This window comes from Ceratotherium simum, chromosome 4 (assembly GCF_057802395.1).
Source record: "Ceratotherium simum simum isolate JZ-2026a chromosome 4, ASM5780239v1, whole genome shotgun sequence".
Lineage (NCBI taxonomy): Eukaryota > Metazoa > Chordata > Mammalia > Perissodactyla > Rhinocerotidae > Ceratotherium > Ceratotherium simum.
This window is the reverse complement of record NC_141903.1, coordinates 53,968,527-53,983,010: the sequence shown is the minus strand read 5'-3', so window position 1 is coordinate 53,983,010 and position 14,484 is coordinate 53,968,527.

The following is a 14,484-nucleotide window of genomic DNA, read 5'->3' as shown; positions in this document are numbered from 1 at the left end:
ATGTTTGGATGAGTACAGAGTCAATACTAGAGAAAATACTTGAACGCAACACGTTTGATGACTTCAGGCTATGACAGCATGAGAAATTCATCTCCACACTAGTGAAACCCGCTGAGGATACCTGAATAGTAAGACAACAGTCACCCTACCCCCAGTCAAGGCAATGGCTTGCTTTCTCTGCTGACCATCCTACTTCCTTATTAACCTATATTTTTAAAGGTTTTTTTTGTGTGTGTGTGAGGAGGACTAGCCCTGAGCTAACACCCAATGCCAATCCTCCCCTTTTTTCTTGAGGAAAATTGGCCCTGAGCTAACATCTGTGCCCATCTTCCTCTACTTTATATGGGACGCCGCCACAGCACAGCTTGACAAGCGGTGCGTCGACGCGTGCCTGGGATCCGAACCTGCGAACCCTGGGCCGCCGAAGCAGAACGTGCGCACTTTAACCACTTGCGCCACCGAGCCGGGCCCTGAAGTTCTAATATATGTAATTTTCACAATGTACACATTTTTCTGACTGCAGACAAATTAAGGACAAAATTAAAATTACCTATAATCATCTGCTAGATTTTGGAATTCATTTTCCAATCTTTACTACATTTGCATAGATAGGTAGATAGATAGATAGATAGATAGATAGATATATGGATAGATGTATATACATATATGTATATGCATCCCATGGTGAGCTGGAGGCTCTGGAATCTTTCATGTCAGTATGGTATCATACCCAAAGATATTTCAGTTCAGTATCTAAAATAATTGAAAAGTAACCTAAATATTTGCAATAGGCTCTTGCAAAAAAAGAAAAAGACAAAGCAGGAGTATATATAGCAGAAATTTTTAAAAATCTTTTTACCTCACTTGATTTATTCTCTCAATGTCTCACACCTACAATTCTCTCCCACCCCCAAAAATATTTACTCCCTTCAAAACTCAGTCTTTTCAAACCAACAAGCTCTCTTGCTCACTCCATTTTCTTCTTGGCCCTTTTCCAGTGTAAATCTGCTTATTATCCCATCAGCATCAGTGCCGTTTAGCATTTATTTTCCCCATTAATCTGTAAGCAGAGTGAGGGAAGTGAACATGTTTTTCTTCTTTCCAAATGAGCCCCAATGCCAAGCATAGTGTGCTTAATACGATTGTTGATCATTGAACAAACACACGCTCACATACACCTACACACACAGGGTTTTATAGAAATGAATTAATCGTCTATATACCTGTGAATCACTTACATTTTACATTGTAAGCAATTTCCCAAGTCATAACAATTTCTCCCTATAGACTACTTCTTATTGGTTGCATAATATTCCATTACATAACTGTTCCATAATTTCATCATTTCCCAATGCGAATTTTTCCCTTTTCTCTGCATAAATAATGCATCAATAGACATCTTTGCACAAAATCATCTCTGATTATTCCCTTAGAATGATGTTCTAGAAGTGGAATCACTGGACTTGACTCAATAGGAACTTTTTAAGATCTCAACATAGACTGCCAAGTTGCTTTACAGAACAACTGCAATTTCAATCCCATAGCACACAAGAGTGTCCTTCTCCCTGAACCCTTATCAGCACAGAGCATTGGGGATTTTCATTTTTATCTTTTCAAAATTGAAATCTGAAAAACAATATATTTCTTTTGGGTATATTAATACCTTCAGTAAGGACTAACTTGACCCGAGAGACAACATGTATTAAACCTTACATGTTATATCATTAAAGTCTCCAAGGTGACCCTATGTCCTCTTTTTCCAAGTTGATGCCTTAAATGTTTTTGGAACAAGGTGAAGTATAAATGAATACATTTTCCAAGTTCTGGATGAGCACCTCACTGCAGGTGCTAGGAGAAATAATTGAAGACTACTCCATGTGCAATAGAAACATATGAGAAAAGTTCTGGGGGGGACACGGAAGACTTTTTAGAGTAGAAAAAATGATCAAAAGAAGTTTTGAACAAAAGTTCTAAAAAATCTTAAAATTAAAATAAAGTCCTTTAACAGTTAGACAACGGAGGTAAGTGCACATGCTAGATTTTTACATTAGTGGCCTCCAGTGAACCATGCATCCTGGCATCCAGGACCTTGTATAGTCCTTTCCCAGGCTTGGCCACCTGACCTGCTTTGGCCAAGGGAATATCAGCAAAAATGACACCGCGAGGGCTGTATAAGAACCTGTCCATTAGGACTTGCCCACCATCATGTGAAGAAGCCCAGATGAAAGATCACAAAGAGACAGAGGGTCAGTCTTCCCAACTATTCCAACTGAGGCACCAGACACATGAGTAAGGCCATATTAGACCCTCTATCCCCAGTCAAGCTGCCAGCCAACTGCAGCCACAAGAGTGAGCTAAAGTGAGACTAACAGAAAAACTGTGCCGACAAATAAGTGTTGCTTTCATCCATAAATCTAGGGAGTTTCTTATGCAGCAATTGATAACTGATCCAACATTCTAGGCATAAAAAATAGCATTCATTCAACATTTATTCAGCACTCAGAGTACACAGTCCTGAAGAGAGACTTGCATGTTAATAAAAATCACTGTATACTGTGACAAGGGCTGTAATATTTGATAGGTAGTGGCACCAAGGAAGGAGTTCTCTACTGTACTTTGGTTAGTCAGAGGTTTCACAAGATAGAAAATATATGAACCTTATCCTGAAAAGTCACCAGGCAGATTACATTGAAAGATTCTAATAGGGAGAGGAAACAATGAAGGTGTACAGATGAGAAATAAAGCAGGATGTTCAGCAACCTGCACATGATTTTATCCATTAAGAGTACAGGTAGATGTTGGAAAGAAGCAAAAGATGAAGTTCTTCAGACGCAGGTGAGGACTAAATAAATTCTTAGGATCTCCATTTTACAGATATTATGTGGGAGAGTCAGAACAGGAGAATTTGCTCTTAAGGCTACACTATTCTGCCTTCCTAGAATGTCCAACTTATTTGGGTTTAAATGCATCATGGTTTATAAATGTCATGTTTCAGTTTGACCTTACATGATAAAGTATCAAGTTGGGGAGAAATATTTGGCAGTCTTGGATCATATCCCACTCTGGATAGCTCATTCAGCAATAAGTTCATTCCACTGAATTCCTCATTCTATGTCTAATATCTAACATTATATAATTCAGCTAGATTTTAGAAAAATTTTCTTAAAATTATTATAGAAATCTGATATGACTTAAAAAAATTTTAGATGATTTGGGAAATGGACATCGAGATCTGAATGACATCCAACAAATAACATGAAACCAGCAGCATTAGAATCTAAGTGAGGGGCCGGCCCCGTGGCTTAGCAGTTAAGTGCACTCGCTCCGCTACTGGCGGCCCAGGTTCGGATCCCGGGTGCACACTGACGCACCGCTTCTCCGGCCATGCTGAGGCCGCGTCCCACATACAGCAACTAGAAGGATGTGCAATTATGACATACAACTATCTACTGGGGCTTTGGGGGAGAAAAATGAGGAGGATTGGCAATAGATGTTAGCTCAGAGCTGGTCTTCCTCAGCAAAAAGAGGAGGATTAGCATGGACATTAGCTCAGGGCTGATCTTCCTCACAAAAAAAAAAAAAAAAGAATTTAAGTGAATGTACTAATTGTTTATATTAATTAAAAGATCAGGTCCAACATTGTCGTTTTAAACAAGCCACTAAATTTTTTGATATGAAGAAACTGAGAGTAAAAGGCAACAGCACCAGCTAATCCTTAGCTAGCAAGCATAATTTATTTATTGAGTCTCAAAATTCCATTTCCACATAAAGGCAGAATTTAACATTAGTAAGGATATAATGTAAAAAATAAAAGAATAGAGTGAAAACAAAATCAAATTTTAATTTGTAATTATCTATACTGGTGTTGGCTGTCCAACCATTTGTTGTATGTGTAAAAGAGAGAGCTATAACTTGTAACTTGGTCTTGGAAAATGCACTAGGCAGCAAGCTCCAGACCTGGCCCTGCACAGAGACACACACTATGAACACTGGCCCCAGAATAGATGAAGTCTCCCTTAACCTCATCAGTTGTTGATATTTACAGAGGAATCTCCCTCTAGCTCCAGATAAGGAATGACAGACCATGCAACAAAATTAGTGAGGGTCAATAGAACAAGAGTCAGCAGTTAATCGATTGCAGAAGGAAAGCTTCAGTGAAAGGAGCCAGACCCCTGTTTCCTCAGGATAATCAAATGCCTGACTCATGTAGACTCATAAAATTGACTTGTTTTTTTCTTGGTCTAATTGACTGATGCCAAGGGATTACATAAAGCTTAGGTGTCCTCAAGATAAGACTTAATACTTTACTACTAAAGCCAGACATCTAATTACTTTTGTTCCACATGAAAGATAGCCCAGTGAAATGGATGGATGTCTTTCCCACCAAGACAAGCCCTTGCTTTGAAAGTGTCAAGGAGCTCTATGTAAGCCCTATTGAGAAATACCTTCTGTAAGTCATGCCAGGGAGATAAATCTTCAGCTACAAACAGTAAAGATGAAGTTATAACTACAAAATACATTATACATATAACTATTACTCTGAATTCTGTTTTGCTTATTCAAAATTGACTCTAGTATGGTATAACTTTAGATCCAATTTTAAATCATAGAATATTAGACTTGGGAGGGACTTTAGAACTTTCTTAGCCTAATAAATCACCCAAAAGAGAAACCTCATATATAATATCTCTGGAAATTGGACATAAATGTGCATGATGAAAGAGAAAAAACAGGTTATTAAAGTAAAAATAAAATCTCAAAAGATCATTAAAGTAAAAATAAAAATCTCAAAGCAGCACACTTCATTTTTGAATAGTTCTAATTATAAGAAAATTCTCCCATTAATTGGGGCTAAATATGATTCTTGAAATTTCCACCCAATGACACCTTCTGGAAATGCATGTGATTAATCTAATACATTCACTTTTGTGTGCATACAAAGCTATCTAACTAAAATTTGTTATGTTTTGTTCCTGTAAATTTTTAGTATTTCTGATTTAAGGAAGCCTCAGTTCAACTTCGATCTTTATGTACAAATATTTTTCAAAAATCTAACTATATATCCTTAAAATGAGTAGTTTCTAAATGTTTTATCCAGTACCTCCATCAATAAATATTTTTGAGCACACTTTCAAATATATATAAATTATATACATGTATTTCCTTACTATTATATTAATATAAGACATATCAATATGAATTTTTAACAAGATCATTTAAAAAAATGAGTTCTATATCACCTGTTAAACATAGTGGATTATATACACCCATATTATCACTACTCTCTTCCCAGCCCCAAGTCACAGTATAAAATTTAGAGACGACAGAAAACTGATATCTTGTAAGTAATGGGGGCGAGGTAGGGGGTTGAGGCACATAAAGTGACTAGAAAGGCCAACTCACAACACAGATTTCCAGGAGGACTTAGAAACTAGAATCATCATGTAGAAGTCTTGGTTGGAACATGAGGATTGGTTGCAAGGCCCCATTTCCACTCTGTGTAGCTAAATGACTCCCCTCACACCTCACCCCAACCTGTATATTCTGGCAGAAGACAGTAAGTTCACTTTCTAGAAATCTTTGCATGGTTGATTGAGGCACTATACTGAGAATGATTAAGGTAAAGTCTACACACAGAAAAGTGAGACCTTCAGCCCCCTTCCTTTACTCAGCTACCAGAATACTAGAAGTCAAGTTTTTTCCATTCATGCATGAGACTGGAGATTCCTCTGAAGAAATAGAACTGCTAAAAGAATAGCTACACTCTTTGGCTATTTCACAGTGAAAAAACCTGCTCATTGTCTTATTACCCTATCATGGAGCTCACCAATAGATAAGCCTCAATCATACACATAGAAATTTCATTAAGCTTTTTAGTGTCTCATTCTTTAATATGAACAAAGAGCCAAGGATCACCATAAATTTGAGGAAGGCCTCTGACATGAAAAACAGAGGTCAAAACTAACAGAGAAAAGAGGCACTCAGAAGAAAAAGAACACAGGTTAAAAAAAGGCAAAAAAAAAAAAAAAAAGCAAACCATAATCAGAGATCTAAGAGAAGATATTATATATATGAAACAAGAATAATATGTTATAAAAAAAGAATATTCATAGGAAAAGAAAGATGCTTGGAGACAAAAATGTTAGCTAAAAAATACTTCAATATAAGGATTGGAAGATAAGGGTGACAAAATATACCAGAAAGTAGCACTAAAAAATAAAGAGATGGAAAGCACAAAAGAAATAAGAAAATTAAAATCAATACAAAAGTTCTCATATCTAATTAATAGGAGTTCTAGAAAGAGAATAGAGAGGAAACTAAAACAAAAACAATACAAGAAAAAAGTTTTCAAAACTGAAGGATATGAGTGTTTAGACTGAAAGGAACAACCAAGTGCTCTGCACAATAAATGGAGAAAGATCTACAATAAGGCATATCATCCTGCAATTTCAGATCACTGGAGGAAAAGAAACATTTCTAAAACTTTCCAGATAGAAACAAATAATCAGGAATCAAGATGGCATTGGATTTCTTGATAGCAACTCTGGAAGTTAGAAGTAGATGAAAGAAAAAAAAAATATTTCTAAACTACAATACTACTCTCACTAAAACTATCAATCACAGCATTTTCAGACATGCAAGTTCTTGAAAAGCTTCGCTCCCACATGCCTTCTACCAGGTAGGCACTGGAGAATAGGATCCACCAAAATGAGGGAGAAAAGCAAGAAAAAGGAAGACATGAGATACAAAAAAGTAGGAAACCAACAAAGAAAAGAGGCAAAGGGAATTCCAACATGGTGAAGAAAAGTCAAAGGATGACACCTATGCAGCATATCTAGAAAGCAACCAATCCATTGCCATAATAATGTAAACACTGAATATTAAACAAAATTTTTATATAACCATACTGAGACAATGGCAGTAAGGCAAGAGTATGAGTAAGCAGAATACAGGAGAACAAAAACCTCTTCTTTCATAATAGAAGTTAACAGATAATGCCTACAATAGAAAAATCAAGAAATAGTAGTATGGGTGTACTATTTAGAAATGTTGAGGTAAATGCAAAGGAAATACCCTCTGGCAGAAAAGGAATGAGGGTGTAACTGGGGAATGGCTGTAACTGGGAAACACTATTTTTCTGTTACAAACTTTTTAATTTTTAAGCTTTGTACGTGTATTTCATTCACAAAAAATTAAGTTACAGAGGAAAATTAATAATTCCAATATTTTCTTCCTGGAAGTGAGAGGATTAGAGACTCTGAGTATGCACACTCCACTTTGGAGACCATCATTTTATACAAAAAGACAAATAAGAACTTATTTCAATAGCAAGGCTTCCTAAGAGCTCTGCAAGTGAGAAGGGGCCACAGAAAAATGAAGAATTCAGAGAGAATGCTCTAGCCTATCTCAACCAATCCAAAAATGACATTTCACCTAGGACCAAGTAGTCTGCCTAGACTAAGTCAGTTCTAGGCATCCAGAAGCCCAGTTTCCTTTCCCTGTAAAAGCAAAGATTCTGGTTCCATAGTGTTCAGAAAAACCACATGGAGTGTTAGTTAAAAATGCAGACTCCAGGGGCTGGCCCGGTGGCGCAAGCAGTCAAGTGCGCACGCTCCGCCACGATGGCCCTGGGGTTCGCTGGTTCGGATCCCGGGCGTGCACCGACACACCGCTTGGCAAGCCATGCTGTGGCAGCGTCCCATATAAAGTGGAGGAAGATGGGCACAGATGTTAGCCCAGGGCCAGTCTTCCTCAGCAAAAAGAGGATTGGCAGATGTTAGCACAGGGCTGATCTCCTCACAAAAGAAAAAAAAAAAATGCAGACTCCATAGTTTGCATAGCTCCATGGAGTACTATTTAGTAGAGAGTATAGCACTGGGACCCAGGAATCTGCATTTTTACACTCGCCACAGGTGACTTTATGGCACTGATGCCCAGATCTTGAGAAAGAACCTTAAGGTGTTCTTCCTAAGTTCCAGGCTTTAAGGGTAGGGGTTGGCAAACTTTTTCTATAAAGGGCCAGATAGTTAATAATTTAGGCTTCACCAACTGTACAGTTTCTATTGTAAGTACTCACCTCCACTACTGTAATGTGCAAGCAGCCATAGACAATATGTAAATGAATGAATGTGGCTATGTGCTAATAAAAATGTAGTTATAGACACTGAAATTTGGATTTTATACAATTTTTATGTTACTAAAGATTATTCTTCTTTTGATTTTTCCAACCATTTAAAAATGTGAAAACCATTCTTAATTCCAGGACCTTGCAAAAACAAGTGGGAGGCCCAATTTGGCCCTCGAGCAGTAGTTTGCTGTACTCCACAACCACAGAATGAGCAGTAATCCCAAGAGGAGTGCAGGAGGAGAAGGAAGCTCCAGAAACCAGAGTTAGAAAAGACCTGCAAGTTGACATAAATCAACCATAAAACCCCTATTACAAACAAAGCAAACTGAGCAAAATTGGTGCTTCCTCCCTTCCACACGTATACTATTAGGGAGAATGATTTATGACTTCCTCTCATTCCCTCTAGTCCTATCCTATTCTTTCAGGACTTTCTTTGATGATTATATTAATCTTATTTCACCCAAATAAAAATACTAGGTGGGAAAGGTGAAGTACACAGAGTGATTTCCTCAAAGTCTTCTTTCCTATTGAGATTAGAACTCCCTCCAAGAATCAGGCTTTCAGAGGGATTTAAAATTGTTTTCTTAACCATATGAATTTTTAGGTTATCTAAGTCAGTCAGAGTTTTGGATATCAAATGACATGCCTAAATTTAAATTTCTCTGAAATACTAGCTACCATCACACTGAACCAGAATCTTAGATCTAAATAAATCACTCATTCTTGTCACTCATCTGATAATATTTATTATGTCACAACATACGATGCAAGGTAATAAGATATCATTACACTAGACGCTGGTTTAGAGAAATTGGTCTCTATAATTGATTATGGGTTCATAACCATGATGATTTCTACATCAGTTTATAGGGTTTCAGAAGCGTTCATTTGACCAGAACATTAGATGATTCTTCTCTCAGGTGTCAGGCTTCCATTAAGATGATCTAGCACCTGTACGGTTTTCTCTGTCTCACATTTTTTCCCCTTTCAAGCACCCACATTTAGATTAACAACTATCTCAACTAAAGATTAGCTTCTAAACATCCTAATTAAGTTTTCCCCCCTTAATGCTTAGTATAAAAATACACAGATCAGGCTGACATACATTGTATTACACTGTTTACCATTAATGTGTTGTCATTATTTTAGATTGTTTTGTGACTAACCAAATAAGCTAATCAGTAATTTTTTATATCTTCAAGTTATAAATGTGGGTGTTTTGCAGGAATATAGTCATTTAAAGCTGTTAGTGCTGCTTAAATAGCTATGATAGATATGTAGTCACAGGTTAGCATAAGGGAAGCCATCTTGTAGAAGGGAACCACGTTGGAGCTATAAATAACCCGAGCCACAAGCACCCCTTTGTTGAGTCTGTAGTGCTTTAGTTTACACGTAGCCTGGATAAGTCCACACCTGCTTGTGAGCAATATGCATGCTCTGCTACTTTCTCAGCCTTAGCTTACACATAGACCTCCTTATTGTGATAAGACAGTAACTTTTTGTTCTTTAAGTTTTCCCAGGAATGTAATGACCTTCAGAAAGGAGCCCATATGCTGGTATCCATCGCCAGTGACAAGAAAAAGGGATGAACCGGCGTGTCAAGGACTACAACACCAGATGGCCACGTCCGAACCCCCCCCACCTTCAGCCCACTTGCCCTATATAACTGTTTCAAAAGTTTGCAGTTTTAAAATGGTTCTTTATGGACACTAGTCTGCCATCTTCCCCCTTGATAGCAAGCTGTAACAATAATAAAAGACTCTTTCTCTCTTACCACCTTGCCTCTGGACTATTGGCTTGTCTTTGCGGCGAGTAGAGGACCCCTATTTGCTAATGATAAAACTATTTAATAAATATGATTTGCATATTAAAGATATATAATCAAATTATATATCTTTAACTTCATCATTAAAGGCAATTGATGATTCCAAAATGTAGCGCAACTTAATGGTTAGTAGTTGAAAATAAAAAGGAAACAAGTACTTTTGTGCAGTGTTTGCAGACTTCAGTCAGCAGTGAAATAATTGCACGGCCTTGGAAATGAACTGTCTACAATCTATCAGCAGCTCTACCCCACTTGCCTTTTAGATGCCATTTCACATTCAGATAAACAGCTGTCAAAAAGTCAATGAAATTGTGATTTGCCCCATCTTTTGAGTGATTCTTACTGATTTGTTCAATTACTCTACCTTGAAAGACTTAAAAAAAAAGCAAATGTCAGTAGCAGCCAGGAACGCAGATGTGTAGAAAATTAGACAAGAGAAGAAGGCTTTGGCATTTCAACTCTACACTCAGTTGCATCTCTCAGGTGCCCTGAGTTATTTCCAATTCAGTCTGAATTCTTCCCTGAAATCCTACACACTACACACACCACTACACACACGTGCACTTGCATTCTCTCCCTCTCTCTCTCCCTCCTCCCTCCCATATTGTCTCTCATTACCCACCCTACCCTCGATGTTCTCCAGAAAAGCTAACCACTTCAACACTATAAATTCATCTTCCAACATTAAAATGCTTCCTCAGATGCTCACTCTGTACCACCTTATCTCAACTTAGGAGTAAAAATAAAAATAAAACAAAGTATCAAGATCTCACATAAAAACTCTTCAGATTTACAGGAAAGCAATACAATTATCACCACTATTGCTTTAGTCTCTGGTATGCACCTTCAATATCCCCTACTCCCCACCAGATATAAACATTCTAGGAAGGTGTAGAGAACAATGGAAGGTGGGCAACCTCTGAATCTGGGATCAGATAGATCCAGTGCTTTGCAGGGCTCCACTAACCTACTGCTTCTCCCTGTTGTCCTTTATGATGCAGCTAAGGAACCTTTAAAGAGTTTGTTCATTCTTAAGTTGATTACTATACATTCCTTGGTGTCTGTTCAAGATCCAACACTATTCCTTCAAAGGCATTTGCTCATCATCCCTATACAATGAAATTTTTCCTGAAGTACTCTAGTTGGAATCAAAATTGTGTAAAATGTTTCAAGTGCAGACAGAAGCAGCAGGATATGTCCTGACTAACCCTGCCTCAGCCCCGAGGAACAAAGATTTTGAGCAAAGCAACTCAGTTCATATTGAAATAATTGTTTTCCACCTACTACTTCTAGCAAACTTCTATGTTCACAGGAAAAACTGAAAAAAAAAAATCTTAAACAGAAACAATCCTCTTATGACTGTTAATCCATTTCATTTTTGCACCATTAGATTAAACAGACACGGTGAGAGCAATAGATCAGCAGCTATACCTACAATAAACAATCTAAAGATACTGTTGGGAGCATGAAAACACCTTTCCTAGTATCCTCTTTAACTACAAAGAGTTAAATCTAAGTACTCAGCAGGATTCTAAAACAAAAGTTGCAGGCTCAGATGAAGACAGGAGCCGGGCAGGTAACACAGGTGACTGTGGTAGGCCAGGGAGAAGTGGGAACTGAAGGACTGTCTAAAGCGGGCATTTGTGACAACATGGATGGACATTGAGGGTATAATGCAAAGTGAAATAAGTCAGAGGGAGAAGGTCAAATACCGTATGATTTCTTTCATTAAGTAGTAGATAATAACAACAATAAACAAACACATAGGGACAGAGATTGGATTGGTGGTTACCAGAGGGGAAGGGGGGAGGGAGGAGGGTGAAAGGGATAATTCAGTACATGTGTGGTGATGGGTTGTAATTAGTATTTTGGTGGTGAACATGATGTAGTCCATGCAGAAATTGAAGTACAATGATGTACACCTGAAATTTTTACAATGTTATAAACCAATGTTACTGCAATAAACAAAAAATTTATTAAAAAAAAAAAAGAAAGAATAAGAATACTGAAAAAAAAAAAAAAAAAGATAAACTCTCATCCCCAAAAAAGCCTTCAAAGGAATAAAAATTATAGATTTTAAAAAAAATAAATAAAAAAAAAATAAAGCGGGCAGACAACACTGACCTCCCTCTGACAGTTGCTGTGAAGGAATACAGGCTCAATGAGGCCAAATCTTTTAATTTTTTGAGAGGAGCCAGAAATCTGGATTTTTAAGTGAGATTCCCAATGTGAAATGTTAGCAACTACTTTTTAAAAAATTAATCAGTGTGCAGATTGTAAAAAACCTATTAGTTCATGGGCCACCAGTCTGTCATAGCTACATATTTAAAAGAAATTCTTCATCATAGCCCTTCCAACTCTACCATCAGGGAGCAACTCTCTTGAATGAGTCTGTGACAAAACAGAGGCAAGAAGTACCACAGAATGATGTCCCATCGACCACCATCCTTAGAACTAATGACTGGATACTTTGGTAAGAGGAACATGGGGTCATGATTAGAAGTGGACTAAGACAACGTTCACTCTCTTCTATCAATGGACACCTTAGTGTGTGAGAGAAAAGGTGAACTAGGCTGAGAATGCAGGGAGGCTCTACAAAAAGGTGGCCAGCCTTCTGTAGATAGATGATTTAGCATACCTGTACAGAATGCTGAGGGGATAGAACAAGGTTGGAGGCCAACATTCTACCATGTTATCCAGCTGTAACCTAAGGCTTGGCTCCCAGCTCCTGATCATGCCAGGGGAAGGGCTGATGCTTCTCCCCAATAATTCATCTTGAAAGTCCTACATTCCAAAGGCTGGGCTGCTAGCCCAGAGCCTGCCATTCAGCCCTGCTATACTTCTATGCTTTGTTCCAGAAAGGGAAAGGCAACGAGGAACTCACATCTCCTATTGTTCCTCCCCTCTCTGGGTTTTCTCCAGTAGATGCTATTACAGGTCTAGGTATGCTATCTGGTCATTGTCTCTTGTGAGGTCTTTAAATGGACATATATGAGGTTTTAGGGAGTGTCTTGACATAAGTACAGCAATGTTTGGCGTTCCATTGACCTATTGCCACCAGCACACAAAGAAATATAAAGCTGCTTTCTGTCTGATGGGAACTGGCCCTTATCCCACAGAGAGAGTTGCAAATTGTAACATTTCAAGGCTCTTTGGGCATCGTAGCTCAGGACGGACTGGCCATCTGTGCCAGGCTGGGACGATAACCAGAGAGAACAATGCACGTACACAACTGCTGGGCTGGGATGATAACCAGGGGGCTCAGCGCACGTACGCCACTGATAACCATTTGTGCACGGATACACTAAATGCTTGCTCTGCAAACTCTGTAACTGCTCACTCTGGAAATTACTGATGTTATATAAACTGCTGGAAACTGAGGCCTGGTGAGAGTCTCACCTGTGGAGGGGATGCCTTGCCCAGGACCTCTGATGATCAGATTCCCGCCTAGCCATGTCAATTGAAAGGACTCTCCTGGGCAGTAGGGCATGGATGTTGTGAGTAACCGATCTGATGTGTTTTCTTTTCAGTCAACCTGGTGTTTCTCTTTCCAGTTGATTTGTGTCATTTCCCTACAGTCAATTTGGTGTTTCCCTTTCTGATCGATCTGATGTTTTCCCCTCTTATTATATGATCTATTCAAATCTGCTGCTATCTCAGTCGATTTGGTGTTTCCCTTTCCAATAGATCTGATGTTTTTCCCTCTCATTATTTGACCTATTCAGATCTGTTTGCGGACTATCACCTTTACTCTCCTCTATATAATAAAATATACCTTCAGTCCATTTGTTTGGAGTGGAAAGTTTCTTTTACGTCTCCGATCGAATCCCTCAAACCTCTCAAAACAGGGAGAAAGCAAGGTCTAGGCTTCAGATGAAAAGGATGAAAGGAGAGTCTCTGAGGTTTAAATATGGTCAAGCCCAGCTCCCTAGGGTTAAAGGTAAAATGGGGGTTTAGGAAGGACAGAAATCTAGCCACAAATGCATTTACTAGCAACTCCCCTTGGCCAGAACGCTCAGTAATCAGTGACAGAACAGGGTCCAGTAAAAGAAAGTGAGCTGAGATTCACAACTAACAAAAGGAAGCTAATTATTTTTATTATAGAAAAAAAGACTAGGGGCCAGCCCTGTGGTATAGTGGTTCAGTTCAGTGTATTCTGCTTCAGTGGCCCAGGTTCACAGGTTCGGATACCAGGTGTGGACCTACACCACTCGTCAAGTCATGCTGTGGCAGTGACTCACATACAAAATAGAGTAAGATTGGCACAGATGTTAGCTCAGGTCTAATCTTCCTCAGCAGGAAAAAAAAAAAAAAAAGACTGATTAGAGAATGCTACAACACTACAACTTGCACCTACATTGTCAAGATCAGCCAAGACCAGTTAGTAAAGTCTCGTTATTGTTCTTGTACATTCCTGCTGTTTCAAGTCAGCAGAAAGGTGACTAGTTATAACACTGGTCAAAAATAATAAGTTCTTCTAATACTTGTCAAAAAAAATAAGTTTTTCTTAAAGATATTTTGACTTGCTATA